Source organism: Phalacrocorax carbo, chromosome 27, assembly GCF_963921805.1.
Source record: "Phalacrocorax carbo chromosome 27, bPhaCar2.1, whole genome shotgun sequence".
Taxonomy (NCBI): Eukaryota; Metazoa; Chordata; class Aves; order Suliformes; family Phalacrocoracidae; genus Phalacrocorax; species Phalacrocorax carbo.
The window spans coordinates 4,271,279-4,292,110 of NC_087539.1; the positions used below are offsets into that span (position 1 = coordinate 4,271,279).

The 20,832-nt window shown below is 60.7% G+C and overlaps 3 long non-coding RNA genes across 3 annotated transcripts; all 3 read left to right on the forward strand.

Annotated features, from left to right (window-relative positions):
- Positions 1 to 2,101: 2,101 nt before the first annotated feature.
- Positions 2,102 to 3,074, forward strand: LOC135317936 (uncharacterized). Its single transcript, XR_010376504.1, has 3 exons — positions 2,102 to 2,160; positions 2,391 to 2,460; positions 3,033 to 3,074. It is a non-coding gene; the product is annotated as an uncharacterized LOC135317936 (long non-coding RNA).
- Positions 3,075 to 10,366: 7,292 nt separating this feature from the next.
- On the forward strand, positions 10,367 to 11,533 carry LOC135317927 (uncharacterized). The gene is made up of 3 exons (XR_010376502.1): positions 10,367 to 10,425; positions 10,656 to 10,725; positions 11,298 to 11,533. It is a non-coding gene; the product is annotated as an uncharacterized LOC135317927 (long non-coding RNA).
- Positions 11,534 to 18,640: 7,107 nt separating this feature from the next.
- On the forward strand, positions 18,641 to 19,807 carry LOC135317928 (uncharacterized). Its single transcript, XR_010376503.1, has 3 exons — positions 18,641 to 18,699; positions 18,930 to 18,999; positions 19,572 to 19,807. It is a non-coding gene; the product is annotated as an uncharacterized LOC135317928 (long non-coding RNA).
- The last annotated feature ends 1,025 nt before the right edge of the window (positions 19,808 to 20,832 follow it).

The window sequence follows — 20,832 nt, forward strand, 5'->3', positions numbered from 1 at the left end:
TGAAACAAGTTCAAGACAGTGGACAAAGAAGCCCGATTACAGTTCATTATGATGATGCAAAAGAAATGCACCATGTTCCGGAAAGAGTGAAAAAGGATGGAGAACATCATGGGTGGGATACCTTACTTGGTGGTCACCGAGAGCAACAGGAACTTTGAATCTAGTGCTTCATCCAGTTGTGCTTTTATTAGCTCGCACATTATTATGTGTCTTACTTCTAATCACTCTGTATGTAAAGGTCAATGGGAGGGTCCCCTTTGCTCTTTCCATCTCCGGTCTCTTTGTGAGTCATTCTAGGTTGATTCTGACTCCACCACCAAAAAACAGAGGAGGATGTTGGGAGGAGTGATTTCTTGCCCCCAAAATGCAGGAGGGCCATGCCGGGGGTTGGTATTTTCCATCAGAACAGGGTTGGTAGCACGGGAAAAGATCACAGAAAGGGACCTGGGAAAGGGAGAGGGAAGTGCTGCGTGTTCGCAGTGAGCATGGGTCTGGAGCGGCCAGCACGAGGTGGGTCCGTGTGGGTCTCTGGGACACGTGCTCAGCAGCGGCAGTGCCCGTGGGGCAGCAGCCTTGCGTGTTTCGTGGAGGAGCTGGTGGTGGTGTTCCTGGGTGGGCGCTGAAGAGGAAGGAGCTGCCTGCGTCCTACTGGAAGTTGTGCTGGGGGCTGGAGCTCTACAGAAGCAGGAGAGGGGCCACGGGCAGCGGCTCCTGCCGACACAGCGAGGGCAGCCGTTTGTGCAGGGTTTGAAGCCACAGCGCTTGAACACCAGGAGCCGCTCCTCACCTAATAAGCTGCAGTTGCTCCTCGCTGCTTGCAAGTTGTGAGCAGCTCTGCACAGAATCTCTGCTGGCGCCTCAGTCAGGCCCCAGAGCGTCTGCTCTGCCAGCGATAAGTGGGTGCTGAGAGTGGTGCCCTGTTTCCCCGGTAACTGGGAAGGCTGGGCCCCACGTCAGTCCTGGTGCCAGCCCCAGGGAGGTGACGGCCGTGTCACAGTGGGCAGCTGTGGCCGTCGGTGTCACCGTGCGCCTGTGACACGGGTGCCCGAGCGGGTATAAAGAGGGCTGCTCCCGGGGGCTGAGGAGCATCTGGAGCAGAAGCTCAGTGCTGCTGGGCAGGAGTTTGGAGGGTCCTCGCCAAGGTGCTGTCCTGTGTCTGCCGTGCAGTGGAAGGCTCCCGATGCAGGAGTGGAAGGTGAGGGCAGAGCATCCCCGTGGTCCCCACAGCCAGCGGCAGGGCGAGGGAGTGGATGGGGGTCTGTGTGTGGCTGTGAGCAGTGGGGGGAAGGCAGTAGCCTGGCCGGGCTGCCTGGGAAGCTGGGGCAGTGCCATGTGTGAGCGGGCGTATGTCTGTGACAGGGAATCTGATGGTTCCCCATTCCTGCAGGCAGCAGACGCTGTGGGGACTCCTCAAGGAGCCAGCAGAGATTCTGTGCACAGCTGCACACAACTGGCAAGCAGCAAGGAGCTACTGCAGACTATGGTAGGTGTGGAGTGGCTCCCAGTACATGTGGGTCGGGGCTGCAGACCCTGAGCCCTTGCTCTCCTTCCTGTGTGCAGGAGGACAAATATCAGGACCTGGACGATGCCGTAGAGACGCTCAGCAGAAAGGCTGGTATCCTCTCCTCTGCCCACGTCCCAGAGCTGCGCAGGCTGGGGCTCAGCGGTTCGAAGGGGCCGCTGGAGGTCATCTTGTCTCGTCCAGCCCCGCTGCTCAAGGAGGGTCACCTCGCTGCGCTGGGCCAGCGGCTGCGGGCAGAAGCGTGACTGGGGAGGACATTTTCCCCAGGAGCTGGGGGTGTCCATCCCCTCGCTATGTGTGGCCCTGTGATTTGCCCAGTCTCCCAGTGCCCTGGGGCAGTGGGGCAGCAAGTGGGCATGGCCCTGGGGCTGGAGAGGGACGAGGGTGATACGCCAGTTGTTTTGCAGGTGGGAAAGCACTGTGCCCACATGGTGTCCTGGCTGCAGGAGTTTAACCAGGGGACCGAGGTAGTGCTGAAAGGGCTGGGGGAAAAGAGATGGGTGCCACAGGCCCCGGGGTGGGAGGGCTGGAACCCCTTCCAACCACAGCGGCCTCCGGGACTCAGACCCTTCCTTCTCCCAGGTGCTGCGTCAGCAAATAAAGACTCTTGAAGAGGCACTGGAGGAGGAGGAGATGTGGTGAGTTGGGCCCCTCGCCCCACACAGGTGTCTAGGGCGGTCTCTGCAGCACCCAGAGCGATGGGGCTGCCAGTGCTGGAGCCAGGCAATGGTGTGGGGGGTATGTGCAGCACACGGTGTGACAGGGGAGCCCATTCCCTGCCTGCCTGGGGTGCTGTATGGTTGGAAGGGGACCCAATGCATGGCCCTGGAGGTCTGTAACTCGTCCAACCATGCCCTGTTGCCTGCAGCCAGCAGCAGAGGAAGAAGGAGGCAGAGGTGCCGGGGACTACACTGCCGGAGCTGGTGGAAGCACAGCTGGTAAGGGGGATGCCCGTGCCAGCCCCTGCCCTGGCCAGCGGGGTCTCCCTGGGAACCGGGGTCCATGGAGGTCACAGCCACGCACGGGCTATGCTCCTGCATGAGGCAGAGGCCAGTGGCACCGAGCAACTCCAGCTGTCCCGGCTGCGCTGCAGGGTGTGACAAGTGTCCTTGCTCTGTGTTGACCTGCAGGAGAGGGACATGCTGGCGAGGAGACGCGGCTTCATTTATTGGCTGCAGTGAGTGTCCCCAGTGGGTGCCGTGGGGCCCGCTCCCGGGCAGCGGCTGGCATGGGCCGGACCCCTGCTCCAGCCAGCAGGGCTCACAAGCTGGGGAGCAGCTGGCTGGCTGTGGGCTTTGCAGCTGGGAAGTGCTCAGCGTTGCTTTTCCCTGAGCCAGGGCTCTTTCCTGGGCTTGCGGCGTCTCGTGCACCACCCTGCCCGGGGGAGCAATGAGAAATGGCGGGGGAAGCAGGCTGTGGGGCTCCCAGAACACACCCTGCATCCCATAGGCAGGATCTGGTTGGGACGCATCCAGCCTGCCCTGCCTCCCATCCCTCTTCTGCCCCACAGGACGCTCATCCTGCTCTTGGTCAGCCTGCAGCTGGCTGTCGGCTTTCCTCTGGCTGCTGTTGTCCTCTACGCCTCCTGGTACGACCCCGAGCTCTTCCACCGCCTGCTGTTGCATGTGCTGTGTGAGACCAACATCGACCAGGCAATTGCACTGGGAAAGATCTTCCCCAGGGTCATGGACGGGCCGCTGCCCTTCTGACAGCCCCCCACCCTCAATAAAGCCTTTTCTACCTGAACCTCCATGTACTGGGGTGTGTTTGTTGGGGCGCGCGGAGAGGGTCTTGCCCCGCATGCCAGTCCCTGCATACCCTCGAGGCCAGGGCCAGTCTCAGCTGCTAGGCACTGGGTGCCACCCCGCCGCCTGCCGCAAGCTGGGTCCCTGCGTGCCAGCCTCAGCTGCCCTCCCTCCTGCCCTCCGTCCCCGCACGGTATTGATGCCACTGTAGAACCAGGCGGAACCACCGTCTTCTCAGGCCACGGTAGATTTTATTCTCCACCATTGGAGGCTGGCAACCCTTTAGCAATGTCCTGGCCAGCCCCTGTAAGTGAGTCTGAGAGTACTGAGGCACCAGGAACTGGGGACACATTTCCTCGCAGGCCAGCCCCATGGCCCCCGCATGCTCCACTGCCTTCCTCCCCACAGCTCCCCACAACCCTGCAGGTACTCACCTGCCCTCTCACCTTACAGCCCCTATGGACCCCACGCGGCCCATCCCACGCCACAGCACCCAACCCTGTGTCCTTCTCCCTCCCCAAAGTCCCCATGACCTTGGTCTCCCCGCCTGCCCAGGCTCTCATCGCTGGTGGTCCCACAGCCCTGTGGCTCCTCGGCCCCATCCCCAGCGGTGCGCTCCCCATGGCCCCGTTGCCGGTCGCTCCCACGGGTCTCGTTCTAGCAATCTCGTAGCCGCTGGCCCTGTCCCCAGGGCCCCGCCCCTGCTGACCCCACAGCCACCGCCCGGCACGGCCCCGGCTGCTCCCTGCCAGCTTCTCCAGCCGCTCGCAGGTTTGCCCTCCGAGGGCAAAGGCCCTGTCGCGTGGAGGCTGGAGCCACCCGACCTGCCAAGCCCTGAACGCGGCGCCGCTGCACGCAGCCGCTCCAAGGGTGCAGCTGAAGCACGTGGGTCACTGCCTGCCTGCCCCCTGCCCCCACCCCTTCCTCCTGCTGTCCCCCCGCGTGCCGCAGCTGCGCTCTGAGCAAGAGGGAGACCCCATTGCTCTTGGGAGCCCGCAAGCCCAGTGCCTGCGGGGCCTAGAGCAGAGGGCTGCTCTTTATGTTTCCCCTTCCTGGGCTGTGGTTCCGCCTCGGGGCTGGATGCTGGATCCCGTTGGGGATGGATGCTTGAGCCCTGCGCTGGAGCCCACGCGGTGTGGCCGTCCGTGCACGTGCACACACCCATGGTCTCTGGTGAAAATGAGAGCCAGAGAGGGAGAGAACGCGTGGAGTTTTGGGAGGCTAGGCAGGCGCAGAGCCCCACTGCTGGTGCGGCTGTGAAAGGGCTGCCAAGGGCTGCTGAGGCCCAGCAATAGCTTTCAGTGCTGGCACCTTTTGTGTGGGAGCAGTTCTTGGACATTGTGAACTTTGGAGCCTGCCTCCGGTGAAAATGAGGCGCAGAGAGCGAGAGGCATCGAGAGGGACGAGGGTGATACGCCGGTTGTTTTGCAGGTGGAAAAGCACTGTGCCCGCATGGTGTCCTGGCTGCAGGAGGTTAAGCAGGAAAATGAGGGAGTGCTGAAAGGGCTGGGGGAAAAGAGATGGGTGCCCACAGGCCCCGGGGCGGGAGGGCTCCACAGCGTGCGTTCCTTGGCAAAAAAGCGCTCTTATGGCAGAGTCTCTGGCTCTGCTTCAGGAAGCTGTGGCGCCTCCTGCCAGGTAAAGGGGGTGGGATTCGCTCCTTAAGTAGCTTGTTTACCACCAAAATTGACACTTTGGTGAGATGCTCCGCCGGAGCAAGCACGAGGAGCACTGTCAGGCCTTCCCAAAGGAGATTGTCCCACGGGAGAGCTGGCAGAATTTCTTGCTTCTCTGAGTCACTTTGGAGAGAGCCCGACCCGAAGGTTGGGCTCTTTAACCCAGCCACATTCAGCAGAGCATCCTCCAGGTGTCCGTCTCACCCCCCCGGCTCTCCGAGAGGTATGCAGGCAGCAAAGGCACCTTCTGCCAAAGTGCTCCACGCTTCAGCCTGCCACCCTGGGGAGGTCACTCGGGAAGAGCCGCAGGGGGTTGAGCCACCTCGGTGTCCCCTAGAGCTGGGCTGCGTGTAGATGTAGGCCACACTCAGAGAGCACCAACTTGCCGGGCTTTGTGGGATGCCTGTGACGCAACCGGGGCGGAGCTGCGTGGCCATTCCCGTGTCACCCTGATTATTGTTGCCAGGGGGTGTGCGCATGGGACCCACGCTAAGGGGGACGTGAAGATCCACATCTTCCCCCTAGTAATGCTCTAGGCTTCAGTCAAAGCCCACACCCGTCAGTTCCCCCCCGCAGACCCTGACCCCTCAGCTCCCCTCTTCAGACACATCGAATCCCTTCAGTTCCTCTCACGGTCCCTCCCTCCTTCTCCTCAGGTCCCCCCTGCACACCCTCCATTGCCTTCACTTCTCGGCAGGCACCCCATCATCTCAGTTCTCTCCAGACACCCCCAGCCCCCGCAGCTCCCCCTACCCAGACCCTCCCGATCCCGCCAGTTGCCCCCAGAAAGCCCGCTCCTTTCAGGTACCCCAGGTACCTAGTCCCCTCAAGGTCCTGCTTCCTCCAGAACCCCCCTGGCCCGGTCCCTGGCCAGGCCCCACACTCATGATGCTGGGCAAGTCAGCCTACTTGGGGTCAGGTGTGGCTGGGGGGCATTTTCGAGGGATTTGGGCAATGGGAGGGAGTTATTCTGCCTGCCACAGTCTGGGCGGAGGGCGATGGTGGGGAGCTGTTCCCACCAAACAGGGGGGAGGCTGAGGGTGGGGACTTGTTGCCTCCCCACCCGGGAGTGGTGACACCACAGAAGAACATAGCAAGGCAGCTGGGGACAATTCACAGGGAAAACTAAATCCAGCCGGTTGCACCGAGCACCGGCAAGGCCGGTTTGCTCCTTCCAGTGGTTCCTGCTGGAGATGGTTCCCGTTTCGGCCCGAGAGCGGTGCTGTAGCAGAGGTTTGCTCTCCCGCCAGCGAGCAAAGGCAGAAAGGCGTGCAAAGGAGCCTGAGCAGGGCTCAAATGCAGCAGAGGGGGGCGTGGGGGAGGGCAGCCAGGAGGGGGCGAGGCCGGTGTGACTGCCGCCGCTTCGGGGCCCGGGAGCACTGCCGACGGGGCGGGGCCGGCTGTGAGGAGCCATGATGGGTGTGTGAGCGGCCACGCCCCTTGCAGCAGGAGCTGCTTGCTCGTTGGTAGAGCAGAAGGCCGGAGGGCGCTGATTGGCTGCTGCACCCTATAGGAGGGTGGTTGAGCAGGGGTGGGTAGGTGGTGCTCGCTGGGGGTGTTGGGTGCAGAGGGTGGTCAGATGTGGGCCGTGTGCAGAGTTAGGCCTGAGGGTGCCCCTGCCTGGCGCCCCCCGGCCGGTGCCTGCGAGGCCGGAGAAGAGAGGGGGCACGAGGGAGAAGGCAGTGCCCGAGGGGAGCTGTGTGGGCCATAATGCGGAGGGGAGTGCACTCGTGAGAGTGCCCGGGTGCCTGGTGGCTGCTCCTGGCTGAGAGGAGCGCTTGCAGGTGACCAAGAGGTGTTTCTGCAGACCCTGAGCCCCTGCTCTCCTTTCCGCATGCAGGAGGAGAACCATCAGGGCACGCACGATGCCCTGCAGATGCTCAGCAGTAAGGCTGGTGTCCTCTCCTCTGCCCACGTCCCAGAGCTGCGCAGGCTGGGGCTCAGCGGTTCGAAGGGGCTTTTAAGATGCAAAACCAAAGGTTAACTGTTCCATCGCTGAATGCTTATCCAGCTGAAAGGTAATTGTTGCGGAACGCTTTTCTAGCCGCTGTGTAAAATAATTAGCAAGGAGGCCTGGAATCCACCAGCGAAGGAGCAATTCCTGATAAGGATAGAAAACTGTCTCAAGAACCAGCTAAAACCAACTTTGCAGTTTGGACAAGTGTCAAGAGGTAACTGAGTCTGCGCAAAACCAAAAGGTTACTAGCGGTGATGAAGAGGAGCCGTCAGCCTTCATCTTTACGTCCCCTGACGACCACCACGAGGAGGCACTGCGCAAGCGCAGTTGGGAAAGATCTACGGCAATAACTTTTTTTGGCTAATTTTAATACGAAGTGAGGAAATGTCATGCATATGTATAGGCGTATTGGGAAATCTTAGGTATCTGTAATGCTTTACTGTATAAATGCAAGACAAACTATCACGGGGGCGTGCACGACTTGGGTGGGACTACCCCCCGTGCTGCCCAGCGCTGAATAAACATACCTGCTTTGCAATCCTACAGATTGTGGAGTCTACTTTCTGCACGTCACTGGGGCTCAGCAGTTTGAAGGGACCGCTGGAGGTCATCTTGTCTCGTCGTATGTTTTCCTTCTTTTTCTGCTTATGGTTGACACCCTGAAGAAACCTTTCTTGTTATTTTTCACATCTACAGCCAGTTTCAATTCGAGCTGGGCTTTTGCTTTTCTAACTGCATCTCTGCACACTCTGGCGATGCTCTTGTAGCTCTTGACGGATAATCCTCCACTTCTCCATCTCTGGTGTGCTTCCCTTTTGGATTTGAGAAGACCCAGGAGGTCACGGTTGAGCCAAGGGGGCCTCTTGCTCCGCTGACTTCCCTTTCCTTTGTAGGGGATAAACAGGTTTTGTGCTTCCAATAGAAAGTTCTTGAAGAATTCCCAGCTCTCGCTAGCTCCTTTGTATTCCATGGAAGCCTCCCACCGAATCCCTCCCAGCTGAGCCCTGAGTGCACTGAGGTTTGCTCTTCTAAGATCCAGAACCCTTGTCTTAGAGCTGACCTTCAGAACGCTCAGCAGGACCCCGAACTCCACAATATTGTGGTCCCTGCAGCCAAGGCTCTCACTAACCGAGATACTACAGAGCAGGTTTTCTCGGTTTGTGAATAACAAGACCAGCAGTACCTCATTCCTGGTTGGCACATCTAACGTTTGTATCAGGAAACAGCCCTCTATCCATTCCAGAAATTTGGTGGATGACATGCGAGCTGCTGTCTTGTTCTTCCAGCAGATGTCTGCGTAGTGGAAGTCACCCATCAGGACCAGGTTCCGTTGGCCAGAAGCTTCCTTTAGTGCCCCACTAAAGCTGAAACAAGTTCAAGACAGTGGACAAAGAAGCCCGATTACAGTTCATTATGATGATGCAAAAGAAATGCACCATGTTCCGGAAAGAGTGAAAAAGGATGGAGAACATCATGGGTGGGATACCTTACTTGGTGGTCACCGAGAGCAACAGGAACTTTGAATCTAGTGCTTCATCCAGTTGTGCTTTTATTAGCTCGCACATTATTATGTGTCTTACTTCTAATCACTCTGTATGTAAAGGTCAATGGGAGGGTCCCCTTTGCTCTTTCCATCTCCGGTCTCTTTGTGAGTCATTCTAGGTTGATTCTGACTCCACCACCAAAAAACAGAGGAGGATGTTGGGAGGAGTGATTTCTTGCCCCCAAAATGCAGGAGGGCCATGGAGGGGGTTGGTATTTTCCATCAGAACAGGGTTGGTAGCACAGGAAAAGATCACAGAAAGGGACCTGGGAAAGGGAGAGGGAAGTGCTGCGTGTTTGCAGTCAGCATGGGTCTGGAGCGGCCAGCACGAGGTGGGTCCGTGTGGGTCTCTGGGGCACGTGCTCAGCAGCGGCAGTGCCCGTGGGGCAGCAGCCTTGCGTGTTTCGTGGAGGAGCTGCTGGTGGTGTTCCTGGGTGGGCGCTGAAGAGGAAGGAGCTGCCTGCGTCCTACTGGAAGTTGTGCTGGGGGCTGGAGCTGTACAGAAGCAGGAGAGGGGCCACGGGCAGCGGCTCCTGCCGACACAGCGAGGGCAGCCGTTTGTGCAGGGTTTGAAGCCACAGCGCTTGAACACCAGGAGCCGCTCCTCACCTAATAAGCTGCAGTTGCTCCTCGCTGCTTGCAAGTTGTGAGCAGCTCTGCACAGAATCTCTGCTGGCGCCTCAGTCAGGCCCCAGAGCGTCTGCTCTGCCAGCGATAAGTGGGTGCTGAGAGTGGTGCCCTGTTTCCCCGGTAACTGGGAAGGCTGGGCCCCACGTCAGTCCTGGTGCCAGCCCCAGGGAGGTGACGGCCGTGTCACAGTGGGCAGCTGTGGCCGTCGGTGTCACCGTGCGCCTGTGACACGGGTGCCCGAGCGGGTATAAAGAGGGCTGCTCCCGGGGGCTGAGGAGCATCTGGAGCAGAAGCTCAGTGCTGCTGGGCAGGAGTTTGGAGGGTCCTCGCCAAGGTGCTGTCCTGTGTCTGCCGTGCAGTGGAAGGCTCCCGATGCAGGAGTGGAAGGTGAGGGCAGAGCATCCCCGTGGTCCCCACAGCCAGCGGCAGGGCGAGGGAGTGGATGGGGGTCTGTGTGTGGCTGTGAGCAGTGGGGGGAAGGCAGTAGCCTGGCCGGGCTGCCTGGGAAGCTGGGGCAGTGCCATGTGTGAGCGGGCGTATGTCTGTGACAGGGAATCTGATGGTTCCCCATTCCTGCAGGCAGCAGACGCTGTGGGGACTCCTCAAGGAGCCAGCAGAGATTCTGTGCACAGCTGCACACAACTGGCAAGCAGCAAGGAGCTACTGCAGACTATGGTAGGTGTGGAGTGGCTCCCAGTACATGTGGGTCGGGGCTGCAGACCCTGAGCCCTTGCTCTCCTTCCTGTGTGCAGGAGGACAAATATCAGGACCTGGACGATGCCGTAGAGACGCTCAGCAGAAAGGCTGGTATCCTCTCCTCTGCCCACGTCCCAGAGCTGCGCAGGCTGGGGCTCAGCGGTTCGAAGGGGCCGCTGGAGGTCATCTTGTCTCGTCCAGCCCCGCTGCTCAAGGAGGGTCACCTCGCTGCGCTGGGCCAGCGGCTGCGGGCAGAAGCGTGACTGGGGAGGACATTTTCCCCAGGAGCTGGGGGTGTCCATCCCCTCGCTATGTGTGGCCCTGTGATTTGCCCAGTCTCCCAGTGCCCTGGGGCAGTGGGGCAGCAAGTGGGCATGGCCCTGGGGCTGGAGAGGGACGAGGGTGATACGCCAGTTGTTTTGCAGGTGGGAAAGCACTGTGCCCACATGGTGTCCTGGCTGCAGGAGTTTAACCAGGGGACCGAGGTAGTGCTGAAAGGGCTGGGGGAAAAGAGATGGGTGCCACAGGCCCCGGGGTGGGAGGGCTGGAACCCCTTCCAACCACAGCGGCCTCCGGGACTCAGACCCTTCCTTCTCCCAGGTGCTGCGTCAGCAAATAAAGACTCTTGAAGAGGCACTGGAGGAGGAGGAGATGTGGTGAGTTGGGCCCCTCGCCCCACACAGGTGTCTAGGGCGGTCTCTGCAGCACCCAGAGTGATGGGGCTGCCAGTGCTGGAGCCAGGCAATGGTGTGGGGGGTACGTGCAGCACACGGTGTGACAGGGGAGCCCATTCCCTGCCTGCCTGGGGTGCTGTATGGTTGGAAGGGGACCCAATGCATGGCCCTGGAGGTCTGTAACTCGTCCAACCATGCCCTGTTGCCTGCAGCCAGCAGCAGAGGAAGAAGGAGGCAGAGGTGCCGGGGACTACACTGCCGGAGCTGGTGGAAGCACAGCTGGTAAGGGGGATGCCCGTGCCAGCCCCTGCCCTGGCCAGCGGGGTCTCCCTGGGAACCGGGGTCCATGGAGGTCACAGCCACGCACGGGCTATGCTCCTGCATGAGGCAGAGGCCAGTGGCACCGAGCAACTCCAGCTGTCCCGGCTGCGCTGCAGGGTGTGACAAGTGTCCTTGCTCTGTGTTGACCTGCAGGAGAGGGACATGCTGGCGAGGAGACGCGGCTTCATTTATTGGCTGCAGTGAGTGTCCCCAGTGGGTGCCGTGGGGCCCGCTCCCGGGCAGCGGCTGGCATGGGCCGGACCCCTGCTCCAGCCAGCAGGGCTCACAAGCTGGGGAGCAGCTGGCTGGCTGTGGGCTTTGCAGCTGGGAAGTGCTCAGCGTTGCTTTTCCCTGAGCCAGGGCTCTTTCCTGGGCTTGCGGCGTCTCGTGCACCACCCTGCCCGGGGGAGCAATGAGAAATGGCGGGGGAAGCAGGCTGTGGGGCTCCCAGAACACACCCTGCATCCCATAGGCAGGATCTGGTTGGGACGCATCCAGCCTGCCCTGCCTCCCATCCCTCTTCTGCCCCACAGGACGCTCATCCTGCTCTTGGTCAGCCTGCAGCTGGCTGTCGGCTTTGCTCTGGCTGCTGTTGTCCTCTACGCCTCCTGGTACGACCCCGAGCTCTTCCACCGCCTGCTGTTGCATGTGCTGTGTGAGACCAACATCGACCAGGCAATTGCACTGGGAAAGATCTTCCCCAGGGTCATGGACGGGCCGCTGCCCTTCTGACAGCCCCCCACCCTCAATAAAGCCTTTTCTACCTGAACCTCCATGTACTGGGGTGTGTTTGTTGGGGCGCGCGGAGAGGGTCTTGCCCCGCATGCCAGTCCCTGCATACCCTCGAGGCCAGGGCCAGTCTCAGCTGCTAGGCACTGGGTGCCACCCCGCCGCCTGCCGCAAGCTGGGTCCCTGCGTGCCAGCCTCAGCTGCCCTCCCTCCTGCCCTCCGTCCCCGCACGGTATTGATGCCACTGTAGAACCAGGCGGAACCACCGTCTTCTCAGGCCACGGTAGATTTTATTCTCCACCATTGGAGGCTGGCAACCCTTTAGCAATGTCCTGGCCAGCCCCTGTAAGTGAGTCTGAGAGTACTGAGGCACCAGGAACTGGGGACACATTTCCTCGCAGGCCAGCCCCATGGCCCCCGCATGCTCCACTGCCTTCCTCCCCACAGCTCCCCACAACCCTGCAGGTACTCACCTGCCCTCTCACCTTACAGCCCCTATGGACCCCACGCGGCCCATCCCACGCCACAGCACCCAACCCTGTGTCCTTCTCCCTCCCCAAAGTCCCCATGACCTTGGTCTCCCCGCCTGCCCAGGCTCTCATCGCTGGTGGTCCCACAGCCCTGTGGCTCCTCGGCCCCATCCCCAGCGGTGCGCTCCCCATGGCCCCGTTGCCGGTCGCTCCCACGGGTCTCGTTCTAGCAATCTCGTAGCCGCTGGCCCTGTCCCCAGGGCCCCGCCCCTGCTGACCCCACAGCCACCGCCCGGCACGGCCCCGGCTGCTCCCTGCCAGCTTCTCCAGCCGCTCGCAGGTTTGCCCTCCGAGGGCAAAGGCCCTGTCGCGTGGAGGCTGGAGCCACCCGACCTGCCAAGCCCTGAACGCGGCGCCGCTGCACGCAGCCGCTCCAAGGGTGCAGCTGAAGCACGTGGGTCACTGCCTGCCTGCCCCCTGCCCCCACCCCTTCCTCCTGCTGTCCCCCCGCGTGCCGCAGCTGCGCTCTGAGCAAGAGGGAGACCCCATTGCTCTTGGGAGCCCGCAAGCCCAGTGCCTGCGGGGGCTAGAGCAGAGGGCTGCTCTTTATGTTTCCCCTTCCTGGGCTGTGGTTCCGCCTCGGGGCTGGATGCTGGATCCCGTTGGGGATGGATGCTTGAGCCCTGTGCTGGAGCCCACGCGGTGTGGCCGTCCGTGCACGTGCACACACCCATGGTCTCTGGTGAAAATGAGAGCCAGAGAGGGAGAGAACGCTTGGAGTTTTGGGAGGCTAGGCAGGCGCAGAGCCCCACTGCTGGTGCGGCTGTGAAAGGGCTGCCAAGGGCTGCTGAGGCCCAGCAATAGCTTTCAGTGCTGGCACCTTTTGTGTGGGAGCAGTTCTTGGACATTGTGAACTTTGGAGCCTGCCTCCGGTGAAAATGAGGCGCAGAGAGCGAGAGGCATCGAGAGGGACGAGGGTGATACGCCGGTTGTTTTGCAGGTGGAAAAGCACTGTGCCCACATGGTGTCCTGGCTGCAGGAGGTTAAGCAGGAAAATGAGGGAGTGCTGAAAGGGCTGGGGGAAAAGAGATGGGTGCCCACAGGCCCCGGGGCGGGAGGGCTCCACAGCGTGCGTTCCTTGGCAAAAAAGCGCTCTTATGGCAGAGTCTCTGGCTCTGCTTCAGGAAGCTGTGGCGCCTCCTGCCAGGTAAAGGGGGTGGGATTCGCTCCTTAAGTAGCTTGTTTACCACCAAAATTGACACTTTGGTGAGATGCTCCGCCGGAGCAAGCACGAGGAGCACTGTCAGGCCTTCCCAAAGGAGATTGTCCCACGGGAGAGCTGGCAGAATTTCTTGCTTCTCTGAGTCACTTTGGAGAGAGCCCGACCCGAAGGTTGGGCTCTTTAACCCAGCCACATTCAGCAGAGCATCCTCCAGGTGTCCGTCTCACCCCCCCGGCTCTCCGAGAGGTATGCAGGCAGCAAAGGCACCTTCTGCCAAAGTGCTCCACGCTTCAGCCTGCCACCCTGGGGAGGTCACTCGGGAAGAGCCGCAGGGGGTTGAGCCCCCTCGGTGTCCCCTAGAGCTGGGCTGCATGTAGATGTAGGCCACACTCAGAGAGCACCAACTTGCCGGGCTTTGTGGGATGCCTGTGACGCAACCGGGGCGGAGCTGCGTGGCCATTCCCGTGTCACCCTGATTATTGTTGCCAGGGGGTGTACGCATGGGACCCACGCTAAGGGGGACGTGAAGATCCACATCTTCCCCCTAGTAATGCTCTAGGCTTCAGTCAAAGCCCACACCCGTCAGTTCCCCCCCGCAGACCCTGACCCCTCAGCTCCCCTCTTCAGACACATCGAATCCCTTCAGTTCCTCTCACGGTCCCTCCCTCCTTCTCCTCAGGTCCCCCCTGCACACCCTCCATTGCCTTCACTTCTCGGCAGGCACCCCATCATCTCAGTTCTCTCCAGACACCCCCAGCCCCCGCAGCTCCCCCTACCCAGACCCTCCCGATCCCGCCAGTTGCCCCCAGAAAGCCCGCTCCTTTCAGGTACCCCAGGTACCTAGTCCCCTCAAGGTCCTGCTTCCTCCAGAACCCCCCTGGCCCGGTCCCTGGCCAGGCCCCACACTCATGATGCTGGGCAAGTCAGCCTACTTGGGGTCAGGTGTGGCTGGGGGGCATTTTCGAGGGATTTGGGCAATGGGAGGGAGTTATTCTGCCTGCCACAGTCTGGGCGGAGGGCGATGGTGGGGAGCTGTTCCCACCAAACAGGGGGGAGGCTGAGGGTGGGGACTTGTTGCCTCCCCACCCGGGAGTGGTGACACCACAGAAGAACATAGCAAGGCAGCTGGGGACAATTCACAGGGAAAACTAAATCCAGCCGGTTGCACCGAGCACCGGCAAGGCCGGTTTGCTCCTTCCAGTGGTTCCTGCTGGAGATGGTTCCCGTTTCGGCCCGAGAGCGGTGCTGTAGCAGAGGTTTGCTCTCCCGCCAGCGAGCAAAGGCAGAAAGGCGTGCAAAGGAGCCTGAGCAGGGCTCAAATGCAGCAGAGGGGGGCGTGGGGGAGGGCAGCCAGGAGGGGGCGAGGCCGGTGTGACTGCCGCCGCTTCGGGGCCCGGGAGCACTGCCGACGGGGCGGGGCCGGCTGTGAGGAGCCATGATGGGTGTGTGAGCGGCCACGCCCCTTGCAGCAGGAGCTGCTTGCTCGTTGGTAGAGCAGAAGGCCGGAGGGCGCTGATTGGCTGCTGCACCCTATAGGAGGGTGGTTGAGCAGGGGTGGGTAGGTGGTGCTCGCTGGGGGTGTTGGGTGCAGAGGGTGGTCAGATGTGGGCCGTGTGCAGAGTTAGGCCTGAGGGTGCCCCTGCCTGGCGCCCCCCGGCCGGTGCCTGCGAGGCCGGAGAAGAGAGGGGGCACGAGGGAGAAGGCAGTGCCCGAGGGGAGCTGTGTGGGCCATAATGCGGAGGGGAGTGCACTCGTGAGAGTGCCCGGGTGCCTGGTGGCTGCTCCTGGCTGAGAGGAGCGCTTGCAGGTGACCAAGAGGTGTTTCTGCAGACCCTGAGCCCCTGCTCTCCTTTCCGCATGCAGGAGGAGAACCATCAGGGCACGCACGATGCCCCGCAGATGCTCAGCAGTAAGGCTGGTGTCCTCTCCTCTGCCCACGTCCCAGAGCTGCGCAGGCTGGGGCTCAGCGGTTCGAAGGGGCTTTTAAGATGCAAAACCAAAGGTTAACTGTTCCATCGCTGAATGCTTATCCAGCTGAAAGGTAATTGTTGCGGAACGCTTTTCTAGCCGCTGTGTAAAATAATTAGCAAGGAGGCCTGGAATCCACCAGCGAAGGAGCAATTCCTGATAAGGATAGAAAACTGTCTCAAGAACCAGCTAAAACCTACTTTGCAGTTTGGACAAGTGTCAAGAGGTAACTGAGTCTGCGCAAAACCAAAAGGTTACTAGCGGTGATGAAGAGGAGCCGTCAGCCTTCAACTTTACGTGCCCCGACGACCACCACGAGGAGGCACTGCGCAAGCGCAGTTGGGAAAGATCTACGGCAATAACTTTTTTTGGCTAATTTTAATACGAAGTGAGGAAATGTCATGCATATGTATAGGCGTATTGGGAAATCTTGGGTATCTGTAATGCTTTACTGTATAAATGCAAGACAAACTATCACGGGGGCGTGCACGACTTGGGTGGGACTACCCCCCGTGCTGCCCAGCGCTGAATAAACATACCTGCTTTGCAATCCTACAGATTGTGGAGTCTACTTTCTGCACGTCACTGGGGCTCAGCGGTTTGAAGGGACCGCTGGAGGTCATCTTGTCTCGTCGTATGTTTTCCTTCTTTTTCTGCTTATGGTTGACACCCTGAAGAAACCTTTCTTGTTATTTTTCACATCTACAGCCAGTTTCAATTCGAGCTGGGCTTTTGCTTTTCTAACTGCATCTCTGCACACTCTGGCGATGCTCTTGTAGCTCTTGACGGATAATCCTCCACTTCTCCATCTCTGGTGTGCTTCCCTTTTGGATTTGAGAAGACCCAGGAGGTCATGGTTGAGCCAAGGGGGCCTCTTGCTCCGCTGACTTCCCTTTCCTTTGTAGGGGTTAAACAGGTTTTGTGCTTCCAATAGAAAGTTCTTGAAGAATTCCCAGCTCTCGCTAGCTCCTTTGTATTCCATGGAAGCCTCCCACCGAATCCCTCCCAGCTGAGCCCTGAGTGCACTGAGGTTTGCTCTTCTAAGGGTTCTAAGATCCAGAACCCTTGTCTTAGAGCTGACCTTCAGCACGCTCAGCAGGACCCCGAACTCCACAATATTGTGGTCCCTGCAGCCAAGGCTCTCACTAACCGAGATCCTACAGAGCAGGTTTTCTCGGTTTGTGAATAACAAGACCAGCAGTACCTCATTCCTGGTTGGCACATCTAACATTTGTATCAGGAAACAGCCCTCTATCCATTCCAGAAATTTGGTGGATGACATGCGAGCTGCTGTCTTGTTCTTCCAGCAGATGTCTGCGTAGTGGAAGTCGCCCACAAGGACCAGGTTCCGTTGGCCAGAAGCTTCCTTTAGTGCCCCACTAAAGCTGAAACAAGTTCAAGACAGTGGACAAAGAAGCCCGATTACAGTTCATTATGATGATGCAAAAGAAATACACCATGTTCCGGAAAGAGTGAAAAAGGATGGAGAACATCATGGGTGGGATACCTTACTTGGTGGTCACCGAGAGCAACAGGAACTTTGAATCTAGTGCTTCATCCAGTTGTGCTTTTATTAGCTCGCACATTATTATGTGTCTTACTTCTAATCACTCTGTATGTAAAGGTCAATGGGAGGGTCCCCTTTGCTCTTTCCATCTCCGGTCTCTTTGTGAGTCATTCTAGGTTGATTCTGACTCCACCACCAAAAAACAGAGGAGGATGTTGGGAGGAGTGATTTCTTGCCCCCAAAATGCAGGAGGGCCATGCCGGGGGTTGGTATTTTCCATCAGAACAGGGTTGGTAGCACGGGAAAAGATCACAGAAAGGGACCTGGGAAAGGGAGAGGGAAGTGCTGCGTGTTCGCAGTGAGCATGGGTCTGGAGCGGCCAGCACGAGGTGGGTCCGTGTGGGTCTCTGGGACACGTGCTCAGCAGCGGCAGTGCCCGTGGGGCAGCAGCCTTGCGTGTTTCGTGGAGGAGCTGCTGGTGGTGTTCCTGGGTGGGCGCTGAAGAGGAAGGAGCTGCCTGCGTCCTACTGGAAGTTGTGCTGGGGGCTGGAGCTCTACAGAAGCAGGAGAGGGGCCACGGGCAGCGGCTCCTGCCGACACAGCGAGGGCAGCCGTTTGTGCAGGGTTTGAAGCCACAGCGCTTGAACACCAGGAGCCGCTCCTCACCTAATAAGCTGCAGTTGCTCCTCGCTGCTTGCAAGTTGTGAGCAGCTCTGCACAGAATCTCTGCTGGCGCCTCAGTCAGGCCCCAGAGCGCCTGCTCTGCCAGCGATAAGTGGGTGCTGAGAGTGGTGCCCTGTTTCCCCGGTAACTGGGAAGGCTGGGCCCCACGTCAGTCCTGGTGCCAGCCCCAGGGAGGTGACGGCCGTGTCACAGTGGGCAGCTGTGGCCGTCGGTGTCACCGTTCGCCTGTGACACGGGTGCCCGAGCGGGTATAAAGAGGGCTGCTCCCGGGGGCTGAGGAGCATCTGGAGCAGAAGCTCAGTGCTGCTGGGCAGGAGTTTGGAGGGTCCTCGCCAAGGTGCTGTCCTGTGTCTGCCGTGCAGTGGAAGGCTCCCGATGCAGGAGTGGAAGGTGAGGGCAGAGCATCCCCGTGGTCCCCACAGCCAGCGGCAGGGCGAGGGAGTGGATGGGGGTCTGTGTGTGGCTGTGAGCAGTGGGGGGAAGGCAGTAGCCTGGCCGGGCTGCCTGGGAAGCTGGGGCAGTGCCATGTGTGAGCGGGCGTATGTCTGTGACAGGGAATCTGATGGTTCCCCATTCCTGCAGGCAGCAGATGCTGTGGGGACTCCTCAAGGAGCCAGCAGAGATTCTGTGCACAGCTGCACACAACTGGCAAGCAGCAAGGAGCTACTGCAGACTATGGTAGGTGTGGAGTGGCTCCCGGTACATGTGGGTCGGGGCTGCAGACCCTGAGCCCTTGCTCTCCTTCCTGTGTGCAGGAGGACAAATATCAGGACCTGGACGATGCCGTAGAGACGCTCAGCAGAAAGGCTGGTATCCTCTCCTCTGCCCACGTCCCAGAGCTGCGCAGGCTGGGGCTCAGCGGTTCGAAGGGGCCGCTGGAGGTCATCTTGTCTCGTCCGGCCCCGCTGCTCAAGGAGGGTCACCTCGCTGCGTTGGGCCAGCGGCTGCGGGCAGAAGCGTGACTGGGGAGGACATTTTCCCCAGGAGCTGGGGGTGTCCATCCCTTCGCTATGCGTGGCCCTGTGATTTGCCCAGTCTCCCAGTGCCCTGGGGCAGTGGGGCAGCAAGTGGGCATGGCCCTGGGGCTGGAGAGGGACGAGGGTGATACGCCGGTGGTTTTGCAGGTGGGAAAGCACTGTGCCCACATGGTGTCCTGGCTGCAGGAGTTTAACCAGGGGACCGAGGTAGTGCTGAAAGGGCTGGGGGAAAAGAGATGGGTGCCACAGGCCCCGGGGTGGGAGGGCTGGAACCCCTTCCAACCACAGCGGCCTCCGGGACTCAGACCCTTCCTTCTCCCAGGTGCTGCGTCAGCAAATAAAGACTCTTGAAGAGGCACTGGAGGAGGAGGAGATGTGGTGAGTTGGGCCCCTCGCCCCACACAGGTGTCTAGGGCGGTCTCTGCAGCACCCAGAGCGATGGGGCTGCCAGTGCTGGAGCCAGGCAATGGTGTGGGGGGTATGTGCAGCACCCGGTGTGACAGGGGAGCCCATTCCCTGCCTGCCTGGGGTGCTGTATGGTTGGAAGGGGACCCAATGCATGGCCCTGGAGGTCTGTAACTCGTCCAACCATGCCCTGTTGCCTGCAGCCAGCAGCAGAGGAAGAAGGAGGCAGAGGTGCCGGGGACTACACTGCCGGAGCTGGTGGAAGCACAGCTGGTAAGGGGGATGCCCGTGCCAGCCCCTGCCCTGGCCAGCGGGGTCTCCCTGGGAACCGGGGTCCATGGAGGTCACAGCCACGCACGGGCTATGCTCCTGCATGAGGCAGAGGCCAGTGGCACCGAGCAACTCCAGCTGTCCCGGCTGCGCTGCAGGGTGTGACAAGTGTCCTTGCTCTGTGTTGACCTGCAGGAGAGGGACATGCTGGCGAGGAGACGCGGCTTCATTTATTGGCTGCAGTGAGTGTCCCCAGTGGGTGCCGTGGGGCCCGCTCCCGGGCAGCGGCTGGCATGGGCCGGACCCCTGCTCCAGCCAGCAGGGCTCACAAGCTGGGGAGCAGCTGGCTGGCTGTGGGCTTTGCAGCTGGGAAGTGCTCAGCGTTGCTTTTCCCTGAGCCAGGGCTCTTTCCTGGGCTTGCGGCGTCTCGTGCACCACCCTGCCCGGGGGAGCAATGAGAAATGGCGGGGGAAGCAGGCTGTGGGGCTCCCAGAACACACCCTGCATCCCATAGGCAGGATCTGGTTGGGACGCATCCAGCCTGCCCTGCCTCCCATCCCTCTTCTGCCCCACAGGACGCTCATCCTGCTCTTGGTCAGCCTGCAGCTGGCTGTCGGCTTTGCTCTGGCTGCTGTTGTCCTCTACGCCTCCTGGTACGACCCCGAGCTCTTCCACCGCCTGCTGTTGCATGTGCTGTGTGAGACCAACATCGACCAGGCAATTGCACTGGGAAAGATCTTCCCCAGGGTCATGGACGGGCCGCTGCCCTTCTGACAGCCCCCCACCCTCAATAAAGCCTTTTCTACCTGAACCTCCATGTACTGGGGTGTGTTTGTTGGGGCGCGCGGAGAGGGTCTTGCCCCGCATGCCAGTCCCTGCATACCCTCGAGGCCAGGGCCAGTCTCAGCTGCTAGGCACTGGGTGCCACCCCGCCGCCTGCCGCAAGCTGGGTCCCTGCGTGCCAGCCTCAGCTGCCCTCCCTCCTGCCCTCCGTCCCCGCACGGTATTGATGCCACTGTAGAACCAGGCGGAACCACCGTCTTCTCAGGCCACGGTAGATTTTATTCTCCACCATTGGAGGCTGGCAACCCTTTAGCAATGTCCTGGCCAGCCCCTGTAAGTGAGTCTGAGAGTACTGAGGCACCAGGAACTGGGGACACATTTCCTCGCAGGCCAGCCCCATGGCCCCCGCATGCTCCACTGCCTTCCTCCCCACAGCTCCCCACAACCCTGCAGGTACTCACCTGCCCTCTCACCTTACAGCCCCTATGGACCCCACGCGGCCCATCCCACGCCACAGCACCCAACCCTGTGTCCTTCTCCCTCCCCAAAGTCCCCATGACCTTGGTCTCCCCGCCTGCCCAGGCTCTCATCGCTGGTGGTCCCACAGCCCTGTGGCTCCTCGGCCCCATCCCCAGCGGTGCGCTCCCCATGGCCCCGTTGCCGGTCGCTCCCACGGGTCTCGTTCTAGCAATCTCGTAGCCGCTGGCCCTGTCCCCAGGGCCCCGCCCCTGCTGACCCCACAGCCACCGCCCGGCACGGCCCCGGCTGCTCCCTGCCAGCTTCTCCAGCCGCTCGCAGGTTTGCCCTCCGAGGGCAAAGGCCCTGTCGCGTGGAGGCTGGAGCCACCCGACCTGCCAAGCCCTGAACGCGGCGCCGCTGCACGCAGCCGCTCCAAGGGTGCAGCTGAAGCACGTGGGTCACTGCCTGCCTGCCCCCTGCCCCCACCCCTTCCTCCTGCTGTCCCCCCGCGTGCCGCAGCTGCGCTCTGAGCAAGAGGGAGACCCCATTGCTCTTGGGAGCCCGCAAGCCCAGTGCCTGCGGGGGCTAGAGCAG